Source organism: Amborella trichopoda, chromosome 2 (assembly GCF_054954075.1).
Source record: "Amborella trichopoda isolate Santa Cruz 75 chromosome 2, AtrichopodaSantaCruz75HAP2 v2.0, whole genome shotgun sequence".
Classification (NCBI taxonomy): Eukaryota; Viridiplantae; Streptophyta; class Magnoliopsida; order Amborellales; family Amborellaceae; genus Amborella; species Amborella trichopoda.
Window position 1 is genome coordinate 56,618,733 of NC_142337.1, and position 16,465 is coordinate 56,635,197.

At 30.5% G+C, this 16,465-nt stretch overlaps 1 long non-coding RNA gene across 10 annotated transcripts; it reads right to left on the bottom strand.

Annotated features, from left to right (window-relative positions):
- Window positions 1-20: 20 nt before the first annotated feature.
- LOC110006996 (uncharacterized) lies at window positions 21-15,247 on the bottom strand. 10 transcript variants are annotated; one of them, XR_016049729.1, is made up of 5 exons: window positions 15,088-15,240; window positions 13,258-14,966; window positions 8,812-8,871; window positions 4,514-4,673; window positions 21-717 (listed from the first exon to the last, which is right to left on the bottom strand). It is a non-coding gene; the product is annotated as an uncharacterized LOC110006996 (long non-coding RNA). The 10 variants fall into 10 exon arrangements; XR_016049728.1 differs by lacking the exon at window positions 21-717 and having other exon boundaries at window positions 4,294-4,673; window positions 13,258-14,784; window positions 14,876-14,966; window positions 15,088-15,247; XR_016049733.1 differs by lacking the exon at window positions 21-717 and adding an exon at window positions 9,519-9,538 and having other exon boundaries at window positions 4,294-4,673; window positions 13,303-14,966.
- Between the last annotated feature and the right edge of the window lie 1,218 nt (window positions 15,248-16,465).

The following is a 16,465-nucleotide window of genomic DNA, read 5'->3' on the forward strand; positions in this document are numbered from 1 at the left end:
ATATATTGGATTGGTTATCATCCCATTGGTAATAAAATCCTCAAACAAACTCGAGCAAAGCATTAATGATTTCTTAAAGACCCCAAAACTTCACTAATGTCGAATAATAACGTCAAAACTACTCTCAAAACTGCTCTCAAAATTTCACTAAGCATAGAGCAAAACCAACAAGTCTCAAACAAAAACCAAAACCTGAAGAAGGAATAGTTTGATGATAAAAATGGAGGAGGTCGTTGTTGGGTGAGTGTGGCCATTAAAGGCGTCATGAGTGCTTGAAAAATAAAATGATATAGCGGTACATGAACTCAATGAAAGTGTGATCCCTCGTGGAGCATACTAAGCAAACAATATTTGCTGATACTGGATTGAGCTTGACGAGCTAGGCCAGTCAGTTGGAAAAAACCTATGTTATCTGAGGGCATAGAAAATTATCTGATAAGGGTTCCAATAGTTCTGTGATGAGGTCGGAGTATGTCCGGATGAGTTAACCGAGAGACTGTGTGACCCTTGTGTGTGATGGTGGCCTTCAGAGACGGGGGTCAAAGCCTCATCCACGAGTCATCACACAACATGTAAAATGATAACTGTTTCAGAAAAGCGAACCACCTTTAAAGGTGAAGCTTATGCATGCGAGATATACCTTTATGCGCCATATGCGCCATAGGAGTTGTGGTTGCATCAGATTTAAGTGATCTTGGTACGTCTTTAGGAGAGAACCTGAAATCCACAAACTGGGATTAGATCATTTGGCTCATCGGCCAGCCTTTGGTGACTCACTAATGAGTCATTGTATGGACTGTGGGTCATGAGAAACACGGGTAAATCTTGGTACGTCTTTAAGAGAGAACCTGAAATCCACAAACTGATATTAGATCACTTGGCTCATCGGCTGGTGACTCACTAATGAGTCCTTGGATGGACTGTGGGTCATGTGAGAAACACGGGTAAATCTTGGTACTCTAGGAGAGAACCTGAAATCCACAAACTGAGATTAGATCATTTGGCTCATCGGCCAGACTTTGGTGACTCACTAATGAGTCATTGTATGGACCGTGGATCATGAGAAACACGGGTCGGTTTGATAAAGCAAGTGTGGACCGTAGTCCATAGTTGAAGGTAGAATGCCTAATCGTTTATTTATTTAATTCATAGACCATATGTATCATTTTCCCATCTAATGAATTTAATTATGTTTGTTTAATAATATATGATTTTTAGAATTATTATTTGAATTTTTCTAAATCTTTAGATATTTTATTTATCAATTTTGGATTTATAAAGACATAGATATTAATTTTAGATTGATTTAAAAATTCAAATTTAATTTATTGAATTTTTAAAAATCATATACTTAATTTTAAAAATTTTAATATTGCATGGGATGCCCAGTATGTAATGGGCCCACCATTGCATGTGGGTGGGGCCCATGAAGTACCACCTAAGGTGGCACATCCCACCCTAATAAAACTTTACTTGTGGTAGTTCAAGCTTTGGCTTGAAGAGAAAGCTTTTGAAGTGTTTTTGAAAGATTTTGTCTTGAGGAAACTTTCAAAGGATTTTTGAAAAGCATAAAAAGACTTGAGCATAATTTTGGCAAGCACTATATTATGAATGCAATTATTTTATTTAATTTTTATTTATGAGAAAATGGTTTAGAAATGGAGATAAATATTCTAACACCTTCCATATTGTTGATGACCCATCTATATAATGGAAGGCTCAAATTTCTCACCCCACAAATCACTCAAGATCAATGGTTCATATTCAATCTCATAAGAAAAACAAACCAAGAAAAATCCTAATCTTGTTCAAAACCTATAAAAAAGAATTATCTCTACCAAAAATCTCTACACCTTATCTTTCTATCTCTCTCTCTTAAGAAAAATTTCTCTCTCTCTCATGCGAGCCCAAAGAGGACATACCCCACTCTCTCATCTCTCATCTTTGAGATCTCTCTCTCACGTGAAAGAACCTATGGGGTTTAGGCTATTGATAGTTGTCATCTTTCTCATGGTGTCTCTCATGATTTCCCATATCTCATTGATATTTTTTTTAGACTATAATGTTATGGTAGAAAAGAGAAGTATTTCTACCAAACTAGGTTGCTGAGGGGATTTACCTAAGGGTTTGAGATATGTGATAAAGGAGTTCATAATTTCATCAAAGGACTTGGCCTAAATTTACTTTCCCGGTTGAGATTGAAGGTTGATCGTTGATCCCGCGGCATCGGATGGTGGTGATTCAGTGTGGGGTGTAATAAACTCGGTTGAGGTAATTTCCAGCACTCTCTTTTATTTCGTATCATATTTAATTATATTGTCTTTATATTCTCAAGCATATGAATTGTGGATATTTTCTTTGTTTAAAGAAAATTGATTTAATGACATCAAGGTTTTTAAGATCTTGGATTATTTAGTTTTATTTTTCTATTTTTCACCCATTTTCTTTTCTTTTAACAAAGATCACTTATAAGTAGTCTTATTACTATAACTCTTGCTTTAAAGCAAAATAAAACTAACAAGTCCAATATCTTAAAAGCCTTGATGCCATTAAACTAATTTTCTTTAGACAAAGAAAGTATCTACAATTCTTATGCTTGGGAATATAAAGACAATAAAATTAACTATGGAAAGAAACAAAAAAAAAGTGTCAGATATTACCTCAACCGAGCTTATTACACCACACATCGTGTCACTACCATCCGATGGCACGGGGATCAACGATCAACCTTCAATCTTAACTGGGAAAACAAGTTTAGGCTAAGCCCTTTAATGGAACTATGAACTCGTTTATCACAAATCTCAAACCCTTAGGCGATCTTCTTAGCAACCTAATTTGAGAGAAACATTTCACTTTTCTACTCCAATCCTATAGTCTAAAAAAACCCTAATGATGAGAGATGAGAGATCATGAAAAAGACCATGAGAGAGATGTCAACTCTCAATAGCTTAAACCCCTTAAGTTCTTTCACAATGTGAAAGAGAGAGATCTCAAAGATGAGAGAGTAAGGCATATTCCCCCTTTGGGCTTTCATGAGAAAGAGAGAAACTTTTTTTAAGAGGGAGGAAGATAGAAAGATAAGATGTAGAGATTTTGGGTAGAGACAGTATCTTTTTATAGGCTTTGAACACGATTAAAGTTTTTTAAAGTTTTATTGGTTTACCTCTTCTTATGAGATTGAATATGAATCATTGATCTTAGGTGACTTGTGGGATGAGAGATTTAAACCCTCCATTCCGTAGATGGAGCCATCAATATTATGGAAGGGGCTAGAATATTTATCTCACATTCCTAAACCATTTTCCCATCAATATAAATTAAATAAAATAATTACATTTATAATATAATGCTTACCAAAATTATGCACAAGCCTTCTCATACTTCAAAAAATCATTTGAAAGCTTTCTCAAGGCAAAATCTTTCCAAAACACTTCAAAGCTTTCTCTTGAAACCAAAACTTGAACTAACACAATGAAAGTTTCATTAGGGTGGGGTGTGCCACCCTAGGTGGTACTTCATAGGCCCCACCCACATGCAATGGTGGGCCGATTAACATATTGGGCCCCCTATGTAATATTAAAATTAATTATATGATTTTTAGAAAGCTATAAAATCAAATTTGAATATTTAAATCATCTAAAATCAATATCTATGTTTTTATGAAACCAAATTTGATAAATAAAATATCCAGAGATCTAGAAAAATTCAAATAATAATTCTAAAAATCATATATCATTAAAAAATATATAATTAAATTCATTATATAAAAAAATGTTCCATATGGTCTAGGAATTAAATAAATAAACATTGGGGTACTCCACCTTTAACTGTGGACTACGGTCCACACTTATTTTGTCAAACCGACCTAGTGTTTCGCATGACACAACAATCTATGTAGGGGCTCATTAGTTAGTATCAAGGTCTGGTCGATAAGCCAATTTGTAGATTTCAAGTTCTCTTCTAAAGACGTATCACACAATCCCTAGGCTTACTCATCCGAGCATTCTCCGACCTCATCAATGGATGAACTATTAGATATCAATTAGTTTTTTATGCCTAGATAACATAAGTTTTTTCCAACCGACTGGTCCAGCTCGTCAAGCACAGTCCGGTATCAACAAACATTGTTTGCTTAATATAGTTCATGAGGGACCACACTCCCACTGAGTTCATATTCTACTATATCATTTACAACCAGTCCACACATGTGGGTTCTATGGGTGAACAACAATATAGTCTGTCGTTCCAGATGACCTGTCAAATACTAGCTAGTGCTCCCACTGGAATATTTAGTTTATCTGGATCTTTCTTAATCTCATCTCATTCTTCAGATGATAGAAATATGGTTTTATATGCATGGAGCTCTTATGAAATCGTTGCTCATTTGACACGCATATCGCCGCCGTATTGTCACAGAAAATCCTTACTGCCTCATAATGTACAGGGTGAAAATCAAATCGATTAAAAAATTTCTTAATCCATACGGTCACCTTGGCCGCCAAACAGCACGCACCTTGGCCGCCAAACAGCACGCCACATACTCTGCCTCCATAGTGGATTATTCTACCATATCATCTTTCTTTGATTTCCAAGAAACTGTACTCCCTCCAAGCATGAACACATATATCCAAATATAAACTTTGCATCATCTGGATCCGTGAGATAGCTTGTATCTGTATATTTGAATATCCAAGCAACTAAAAGAAACGTGAGATTGTAGCAGCTCCCACTCAATTATTTCATATATAACATAATTATTCTCAACATTCTTATGCATATATCATGAGGTAGCATCGCAAGCCTCTTGCAATATGTAATTCAATGTCCTTTGGTTTCACAATATGAAAAACTTTCCTGAACCACAAAGGTTCAACCACACTAGTCGTCGCAGCAGTAAATTAATACAAACCAAGTTATCTAATCAACACAACATATATCAAAAAAGCCTCTCAACATGACCTTCCTACAACATTCCCTATGGTTCAAGATCTTAGGCAATCGAGGATTCTAAATAACTATAAACATGAGGTCAAGGCATATGTGTATTTAAAAACTAATGCATGACAGTTTTTCTCCCACTTTTATAAACACGTTCAAGACACGATGTTTTTCTCTTTAATTAAAAAACTATTGACTTAGTGTATATATATATAGGATAATATAAACTTCACAACCCTTCAAATTACAAAATTTCAAGATGAAGAGAGTTGTGAAGGGTGGATTTATTAATTTTGTAGTCTATTTTTTTTTAAAATTACTTTTGTGGGACAATTTTGTAAATATGACTACAAGACAAATGGTAATTTCGTCATTTCTGTAACGGGTAAAGTTGAAATTTTAACTAAAGGACAATGATACTCTACAAATAAAGTTCTAGAACACTAACTTCCAAAATGTCATTGTACTTTTATTAAAATTTCAAATTTGCCCTTAGTTGATTGTAAAGTTACATATTTAAATCATTTTTAATAAAAAAGTAATGATTTTTTAATAAATACACCCATCATAACCCTTTTTAACTTGAACCTTTGTATTTTGAGTGGTTGTTAACCCTAAAAACCCTATATATATATATATATATATATATATATATATATATATATATATATATATATATATATATATATATATATATATATATATATATATATATATATATGTATATATGAATATGTATATGTATATATATATATATATATATATATATGAAAAATACTGCGCAATGTTTATAGGTGAAAATGAACAGTGATTTCACCTACCCCATCACTGTCCAAAGTTCATCGCGCAATCACTATTGTCCGATAGTATTTCATTTTTTAATTTTTTTCGACAAATCGGAATGACTTGAAATTTGGAACGTGTATTCATAAAAAATAGGGGAATATTTGAAAAATATAAAAAAGGAATTTTACATGAAAAAATTAACCAAAATACCCCCGAAACTTTTAGGGAGTATTTTGGTCAATTTTGATTTTCACGGATAATTTATTTTTATATTTTTATTAGATGCGCCTCAGTAAGATATACATGCCCTCTAAATTTCAGGTCATTCTGATTTATAAAAAAAATAAAAAATAAAATACTAACAGACAATCATGACCCGCAATGAAACTTGGACGATGATGAGGGTAGGCGAAATCACTATTTATTTTCGCCTATAGGTGTTAGGAAGACTTTTCCTATCTATCTATATATATATGGAAATGATCTAATGCAACAGTTGTATAGTAGTATAATGCAACCACACATCTAGAAAACCATACTTTTGGCATTTGTATGACCCTAAGTTTTTTAGATACATTATTTTCATCCTCATAATCAATCCTGCGGAAAAAAAAAATTTCAATTTGCACCCTAGATATTGTCAAAATTAGTACCCATCCAACAATGAATCTCGACCATCCATTTAGTGAATTTCAAGATCTAAGCCATAACAAATTCAAAATCACTTCTTTAAAAGAATGATTATTAAAGTGTGACTAAATAATGATTATTAAAGCCTTGACAAAATACTTCTTTTTTGGTAAATATAGAGACTTTATCAAGAGATCATCAACACATGCAACACATCATATTATAAACATTGAAGGATGATCACTTAGACTGAGTTCCATCAGAATACTCCCTTCGTACTTATATATTTGTATGAGCCACACCTATCTCTCGTGTTTCATACTTTAGCTCAAAGCCCTCGATCAAACCACATCTCCATGTGTATTACTACCTTAAGTAGATTACACTCAAGCACAATTAGGTACAAAAACACAGGGTATTCAAAATTCAAAACTATCTCTTTCAAATTTGTTAGCACCTATAACCTAATGTCCATACACTCCAGACATGTTTATAAAACAAATAGCCAAAAAAGCGAAGAAGTATATGAAACTTAAAAATAAAGGGTTACTGAATCATCTTTCCCTATATAACCTTACCAAGTAATGTGTGATAAATTTCATATCTCAAAACCATATAGTGTGGTACCTGGGCTTTATCGATTTATTGATTTACTTGTTTGACAATATTTTGTGATCTTGGAAAAGCACGCAACTGATGGAGAATATATTGTTCATCGGTTTCATATGTCATGAAATGACCATCTCTTCGGCACTTGGATTGTCCCTTTATCACACCATGAAGATATAATATTTTTCATCCCATCATTTCAAATATCACAAATTCGATTCTCCTACTAATCTTTAGCATTTATTTGCTATCATCAAGTCTCTTTATATATCCCTTTATATCCATTTATCTAAAAAAAACCAAGATGTTTTTAAAGGTATTGTGTTTCTTATTTTTTCTACTATTTTTCAGATCGAATACTCTTCATATGGACTGTCATTTCTCATCAACTCTGCATTACGAAGATTTACTATAATAAACCATAATCATGGCACATTATAAAACCTTTTAAATGAGCCCTAAAAAGGTCTCCATAATTAGGAATAAAAAAATGTGCCTTAACATGCCACATATTTTAATTTACTGCATAATAAAACATGAGCAACCAATGATAAAAATATGATATCTCTCAACTCATAAAGAATTTATTTATACTTTTCTTCAGATAAATAAATAAGTGACATTCACATCACAAAATAAATTATACTGCAGAATTCTAAGATGAACATTATCCAGTAAACTTGTTTTTTCTCTCTACTCTTATGGAGTTTCTCTTTTAAACCAATTTTGTTTGAAAGTAGACATATAATGGTAATACATATATTTCCACAAGCCTCATATCACTATGTTAAGTAGGCTTGATAAATATAGAAATTCATATCTCAATGAAGAACATACCAAATTGTAAAAAATTCAGGATGACCTCTATTCAATCCAAAAATTTTATTCCTCTCTTTCCATAGATATTTGTCTCTCAAATAAATTTTATTAGAAAATAAACTCAGAATGGAAGTTTAAAAACTAGGTATGGGCCATAAAACATTCTGTTAAGAATATAAATAAAATCATGACTTTCAAATCATTAAAATAATTTTTGTTGCAGAAAATAATACTTGCGCATCCTTCAATTAATAGACTGTATCTTTCAAACCACAAGGAATTTCTTGATGAAACTATTTTTGTTTGAAAGTGGACTCAATTTGATGAGTTACAATCAAATTTCAACTAGAAATAAAATCATATAATTTGTGGGAAAAATCACAAAACTCAATAGAAAGTTCCTGGATTTTGCAGGGTCATGAGTCCATAACTCTCAATTCCCTTAGGATCTCCCACTAAAAGTTTTCAGGTAGATCTTATTCTCAAAGACACAATATCATTGAAGTATGTAATAGAAAAATATATCATTATCTTCTTCATATCACTACTCCAAAATAGCCCAGAATACTTATTTTGCGTAGTGCCTTTTTCCGTGTTTGAATATTCCAATAATTATTAACCGTTGGTGTATTATGTGACCACAAAGGTCATTAACTTTCTTATATCTCATTCTCAAACCTGATCTAGACTCAATAAAGATATAGTACAACTAATAGCATCAAGTATCAATAACTTTGATACTAATGAAAGAAAGACTAATGCGATCGTACTGGGGAATATATTTTATTTATTTTTCTTTTTTTCTCCTATTTTCTTTGCTTTTTCTTTTCTTTTGGCAAATATCACTTACAATGAGTCTTATTACAATAACTATTGCTTTAAAGAAAAATAAAACTAACAAATCCAATATCTTAAAAACCTTGATGCCATTAAACCAATTTTTTTTAAACAAAGAAAATATCCACTTAGGAATATAAAGACAACATAATTAATTATGACAAGAAACAAAAACAGAGTTTCAGATATTACCTCAACCGGGCTTATTACACCTAACACCAAACCACCATCATCCGATAGTACGGGATCAACCTTCAATTTCAACCGGTAAAGCAAATTTAGATCAATCCCTCTAATGGAACTATGAACTTCTTTATCACAAATCTCAACTTTTATGTGAATCCCCTTAGCAACCTAATTTGAGAGAAATATTATTTTTCTAATAATATAATGTGTTGTATGTGATAATGATCTCTTGATAAAGTCTTCATATTTGCCAAAAAGAAAGTATTTTGTCAAGGATTTTAATAACAATTATTTAGTCATGTTGTTTTTGGATAAAATTATAAGATAGTATTTATGATTTGTTTTTGTGGCCATGAAGTTGACTTGATAGGAAATTAAAAGTGAATGTGGTAAAATGATTTATGAAGGCTAAGCATATATTTTAAAATTAAATTGGAGGATTTGATAAAAACTTAAGTCTATGAATATGATTTTGAGAAAACCATATAGTCTTGCAAGGTCCACTAAGTCTTTATGAAAAATCATTTTAAACCGTCAGTCATTAACTAACTATTGCTTGTGAATATATATATATATATATATATATATATATATATATATATATATATATATATATATATATATATATATATATATATATATATACCAAGTCAATAGTTTTGCTTTTTTTATTAAAGAGAAAAACATTGTATCTTGAAGATGAATCCCGTAACCTTTTTTTCGCTTCAACTGCCTGAAAAAATAAAAAAAACAAAGAGTCGGACTTGTTGAACGGAATAGAATATGGTATTTAGGACAACACAAACAGGACTAGAAGTAGATTTCTAAGTGATTTTAATAGTGTGCACCTTGCTTTTATCATGTGTAATATTTCTGGATCATCATTATCAAAGCCTTCTCCCAAATATTTGAAGTTGACTGGTATTATACATCTAGATATTGATTTAAATTATGGGATTTATCGGTATTTCTTCTATCCTTTTTTAAAAAGAGTTTGAACCTTCAGGCTGATTAAAATCTATTTCCATCACCAATTATAAAATTTGTAGCTTGAGAAATAATATAGATCTCACGGATTCATGAACACATAAAATCGATGGACTAGATAATGTACTATAATATAGGGATTATATATTATAAGACCATTTGTCTTTGGTATAAGGAGATTACAACTACTTCTAGCAATTAGATGTCAAATTGGATAGCTTGGGGTGTCACGAAGTTTGAGATTTTTTTTTTTTTTGAACTTTGAGTATATTCAATGACACTCTTATAAGCATTCAATTTGAAATTTGAAGGATTAGAGTGATGGTAACCTCCTTGTATCAAAAATAAATGGTCCATTTGTTTACTCTTTTTATTATTTTTAAGGCTTAAAATCCTTTTTTTTTTTATACATCCATGTACTCCAGGTCTAGATGATCGATTTGAAGGTTTTCTGATACTAAAACTGTAATTCTTGATGAAATTTGAGATGCAAATTTACTTTTTCCATAAACCCCAAGCTTTATTATAATATTTTCTTTTTATGAAAGGATGCAGTCTCTATAAAGCCTATGCCTTACGGAAAAATTTAAGGCCTTCCCTCAAAAGCTCATCCTAAAAACACTTTGGGAATGAGAAATCCTTATAATGGCTCTAAAATCTCTATCCATCACCAATTATAAAATTTGTAAGTCAAGAATTGATATAAGGTATCTTGAAAAATGGATGGTCTATATAATGTGTTAAAATCGATTTGAAGGTTTTCTAACACCTTGAGATCCGGCTTTACTTTTTTCCATAAGCCTAATCCCTAGAACTTTTCTTTTTTCTTTTTTAAGTAGTTAAGTGGGGATTGGGTCTCCATCATGTAGTAAGAATGGTCCTCAAGAAATCGTGTCTGGTGACTTACCACCCTAACCACCTAGCATTGAGCCTATTTGTGACCTTAATTAACTTTTTTTTTTAGGAAATTTTATTTTAACCTTTTTCTTATGAAAGTATAAGTTCTCCATAAAGCTTAGGCCATACAAAAAAAAATTAAAGCCTCACCCCAAAACCTCATCTTGAAAACATTTCGGACATGCAAACCCTATGATGAGTCTAAAATCTATTGTCATCACCAATTATAAAATTTGAAGCTCAAAAAATAATACATAACTCATGGAACCATAAACACTTGAAAATAGACAATCTAGATAATGTGTTATAATATACTAGTTGAATTACATGCATTGCATGTAGAAATAAAATAAATAATCACAATTTTCTCATATATATATATATATATATATATATATATATATATATATATATATATATATATATATATATATATATATATATATATATATATATATGAACTAATTGCAAAAATTCTGAAAAAGATTAGAAAAAATAACTTCTACGGTAAAGAGACTATTCAACAAAAAGAAAACATCTACTGCAACGTGTACATGGTTCTAAAAATATTGAGGAAATTTCTATGCCATACATACCGAATTATGGGAAATATTAGGAAAAAAAAAATCTCTACTGCAAAGAGAAAACCTATGCAAAGATAGAGAATATTCAACGAAGAGTAAACCTCAAATGCAAAGTTCTAAAAAAAATTAGAGGATTTATGCACGTGTCTCTCTCTCGGTGATGAAACTCTCTCTCTCTCTTAAGCACGTCTCCCCCCTCTGTCTCTTACCCTTTCTAAAATCTCTCTTTGTCTCCATCTTTATCTGTATTCTCTACATCATACTATCTTTTGTAATAATATTGGAGATTTACTTTCTATCTCTCTCTATCTCTTTCTTTTTAAAATTTTGTTCTCTTTATCTCCATAATTTTCTCTTCATATTTCTCCTTCTAAAATCTTTATCTCCGTCTTTACCTCTATTACACACGTCTCTCTCGTTTAATTGAAATTGAAAATGTAATAGCTTCTATTGCTATTATATCAAGGAAGATAGAGGCTACGCCATGAAATAATTTTTCAAATATGTTTTTTAATATTTTTCCATTTAAGTATATCAAGAAGAGATACCAAAAAAAGGATATGGTGATATGAGTTGTTTCCATTCGTCAAAACAATATGGATTGTTTTTAATATTTTTAGGATCCTATCTTGTTTTCATGTGCCAATCTCTTCCTAATGAAGAATACTCTCTCACTATATTATATTATCTCAACGTACCTATCTCTTTCTCTAAAACTTTGGGAAGAACGGCTAGGCTAGGAAACATCATGCAAGACATGTAGCTATTTTAATTGGTTTTTTAAAATTCTCAATCTTAAGAAAATGCGTATTCTCTCTCTTACTCTCTCTCAACCTTTTAATATACTTTCAATATAGTATGTTTAGATAATGCGTTCTATATAATTATGATCTTTTCTTATTTTCTTATTTTTATGAAACGTGTTTATCTTTGCTTTAACTTATATATATATTATATATATATATATATATATATATATATATATATATATATATATATATATATATATATATATATATATATATATATATATATATATATATATATATATATATATATCTTATATTATATTATATATAATACAAATATACCTTAATAAAATATATAAAATACATTTGATTATATATTAAATTATGTTATATATATTATATATTGATCTTTACATTGTTAATATATATATATATTCTATTATCCAAATTTTTACTACCAAAAAACACAGTCCCTCATAGTAAAAATATACCTATTTTTCTATTTTTGGATGGGCCCAGGTTTTGGGCCCTATAATTTTTTTCGAGTCCACATCCAAGTCTGGGTCTCATATAATGTTTTTCAAATCTGGGTCTAGGTTTGGCAAAATTTCGGGTCCTATGACTTTTTTCGAGTCCACATCCGAGTCTGGGTCTCATAATGTTTTTCGGATCTGGGTCAAGGTCAAGCAAAATTCAGATCCCATAATTTTTTTAAGTCCAAATCTGAGTCCAAGCATAAAAAACTCAAGACCCAAATTTCCTATTTCTGAAATTAATCATCCGGTGATTTTTACATAGATACCACAATCTCATATCGAAAAAAATCCTCCTATGTAGCTTTTTGAATCTTTAATGCCCGATCCTAAACAATTTAGAATTAATATTAGGACACCAATTTTGGGGATTTAACCCCTTCAAAGAATAGATTAACTTAAATAAAAATTGTACCCTTCGGGAAAAATAATGTCTCAAATTGAATAGATGCCATCCAATTTTCAAAATCTTAAGATTTTTTTATCCAAAATTTCACAATAAAAAACCATAAAAACAAAAGAATAACATGAAAAGCATGCAATAACTATCAAAATTCTTAACATATACTTAACTCAACTTCTCACTTCAAATAACCAAAACATTGATTAAAAAACTAAAAAGCCATAACTTCTTAATTCAAATAAGAAACTAAAAACCATCAAACTAAAAACCATCAGGAGGGAGGGAGAAACGTAACACACCTTGAGGTTGAGATCAAGAGGGAAGGAAGGAGAAACGATGCACACCTTGAGGGGAGGAAGAAACGAAGCACAACTTGAGGTTGAGATCAAGAGGGAGGGAGGGAGCACACCTTGAGGTCGAGAGAGGCAAAATTTTGAGGTTGAGAGAGGCATGTGAAACTATTTTGAGAAGTTGAAAAATTTCTATTTATAAGATTTCTAAACCTAATTAGAATAAACGTCTTAACAAAAAGTGAGATATATAATTTCTCCCACTTAGTATAAGAGAGATATTTTAGGTGAAAAAATAGTAACTATAGATTTTAAGATATATGAGAGACATAGATTGAGCTTTCTCTCACTTTCCTTTCTTTCTCTCTCTTGTATGTACTCTCTCTCTCATTCTCAATATCTCTCACGTACTCTCTCTCAATCTCTCATATACTCTCTCTCCTCAAAATCTCTCATAAAATTGCTCATTATCTCTTCTTTTTTTTCTTGTGCATATTCTCTCAAATAAATCCAATTAAAATCTTTATTTTTTTAAATCTTATATTAAGATATTCTCTCTTTCTCTACTCATCTCCCCTAAAATATCTCATTCTCTCTCTTGCATATATACTCTCCCTAAAAATCAAGTTCTGTTTCTCTCTCTACCCTATCCTAAATCTCTAATCTATAACCTCAAATCCCTACTCTTTTGCATTTTGAATTGCACATGAGGTAGCATCTCCATCTCACGTAAATCTTCTCATCTTATACTTTCTCTCTCCTTTAATCGAGTATTTCTTTCTCTCTCTACCCTACTCTCTCTACCCCTATAATTTATGCGTCCCTTCAATTGAGTGTTTTCTTTCTCTCTCTACCCTACTCTCTCTCTATCCAGTACAGATAATGGGGTTATAAAATACAGACATTTTAAAATACAAAAATTTAATAAGGAAACGTAATACATTATTAATGCTTGTCAATTCATTTTAGGTTAATTGATCCATATCCGAATATGCATCTCATCATATGATATATCTTAGTAATGCTTGTCAATTCATTTTGGATTAATTAATCCATATCCGAATATGCACCTCATATTTTTAATGGGAAATCTTAGATATGTAAACAAGATATACATATCTCTCTTCTAAATTTTAGTTGGAAATAGATTTGAAACAAAAAAACTAATGGGTAACTTACGCACAAAATCTAGGAAAAAAATAATCTCTCTTGTGCGCACTCATATTCTCTCTTTTCCCTTACAGTGAGGAATATACCTTACAATTTTTATGGAATTATTTTCTTAAAGGTAGACTGCATCTTTATGATCCCTTTTTATCCACCTCAATCTGTTATATTTAACATTATTACAAAATTTTTATTTTTCAAAAAACTAAAAATTAAAAAAATTCCCTTTTAAAAAATCCATAATTAGATAAATTCAGTTTTGTCAAAAACCGAAATTGGATTACCCCTCTCTCATCCTGATTTCATTGAGGCTCAACGTTGGCTCTCTCTTCATGCCTCTAGGAAATGGCCTCCAATCCAGATGAAATCCTAAGCATAGGAAGTGGATCAAGTTTGAGTATGAAACTCTCTGCCATCAAATCACCAGAAAATGGCGTAAACGCCAGGAACTTTCTCTCACCCAGAGATGAAGAAGCAGTCTCTCCAGTATTCTCAAAGATGTAGAAGTTATAGAAACGCCCCTTGAAACCCTAGCTTCATTGTGGCTGCATCTGCCCTCAAAGAGGAGAAGAACCCAAAATTAGGGGTTTGTGTATTTTATACCACGATGATCAAGAGGTTTTGTGAAGCTGATAAAATTAATAGTACACAGGAAATGAGTAGTATACATACTGTTATAACACGATTAAGGGTCTTTGCGATGCTGGGTTCCTGACTCTGCAATACCCTATTCTCATATGTGGTTTATGCAAGGAATGCATGGTTAACGAGGCCAAAGAGATTTTTGTGGAGATAAAAGGCTTGGGTGTTACCTAACTGAGATTTGAGAGACAAAGGGGTTTTGAACTCAATTTGAGTTTAGAAAAACTGAATTTTTCTAAAATTTTATTTTTGAAAATAATTTTTACCCGAACAACACAGCTCCATCTAGTGGTTTAAAAAATAGATCGATGCCCTGAATCGGGTACCTCAAAAACCCATCCGGATCGGTGAATCAGCGATCTAGATAGAGAATCGACCGAATCGGTTCTTTAAAAAAAATCCAAAAAAATTATGAAAATTCATGATAAATGTTATTTTTTAAGAATCCAATAAGAAATACGGATATTACATCATTAACTTTCATTTTTAATCAATTTGTGAATAAATAATATGTTCTTTTCTTGTATGAACTTATGTTAACCATTAAATTTGCATCACATAAAATAAAAACATAGAATTACCATGGATAAAGTATATAATCATACATTAACTACAATAAATAATGGATTAAATCGATAAAAAATTGCCACTAAAATCTCGCATTGACGGAAAAACCTAATCCACTAAAAAAAAAAAAAACCAAATTATTACAACCTAACTAACTATAATCCAAAATTATTACAACCTATCTAACTATAATATTATATATCGCAAAGAAAATTGTTGGTTTATATTTTATTATATAAATAATAGCAAATTTAAAATATTTTATAATATTATTTAATTTAAAATGTATTATTGACAACTGTAAGAAAAATAATACATTACAAGATTTATAATACAAATAAATAAATAAAATATTTGATTATTAATATATAAATTATTCGAATGCGCATCAATTTTCGAAATAACACTTCAAATTTTAAAAAATATAATTATTTAGAAATCTAGAATAAATTTAATGAAAGAGATTGTTAGAGACAGATAATTATTTCAAATGTATATGAATCATATCTTAAAATTAATATTCCTAATTTATATTAAAGCTTACCATATTATAAAAAAAAAATTATAATTAGATCAGTTATTCCTAGTTTGTATCAAAAAATATTTATTGTATTAAGAAATATCTTTTATTTTTTTGACAAGAAATACTTGTTGTATTTTTTTTTTACGAAAAAATATGATAGTTGTTGTATTACTTTTTGTTTTTTTGGGACAAGAGAAAAAATAAGATGTTATATTACTTTTTTCTTTTTACTTGTTGTCTTACTTTTTTTTTCTTTTATTGATTTTATTACATTATTTTCTTCATTTTAGTTTTTTTTTTAAGACAAAAGTAAAAACC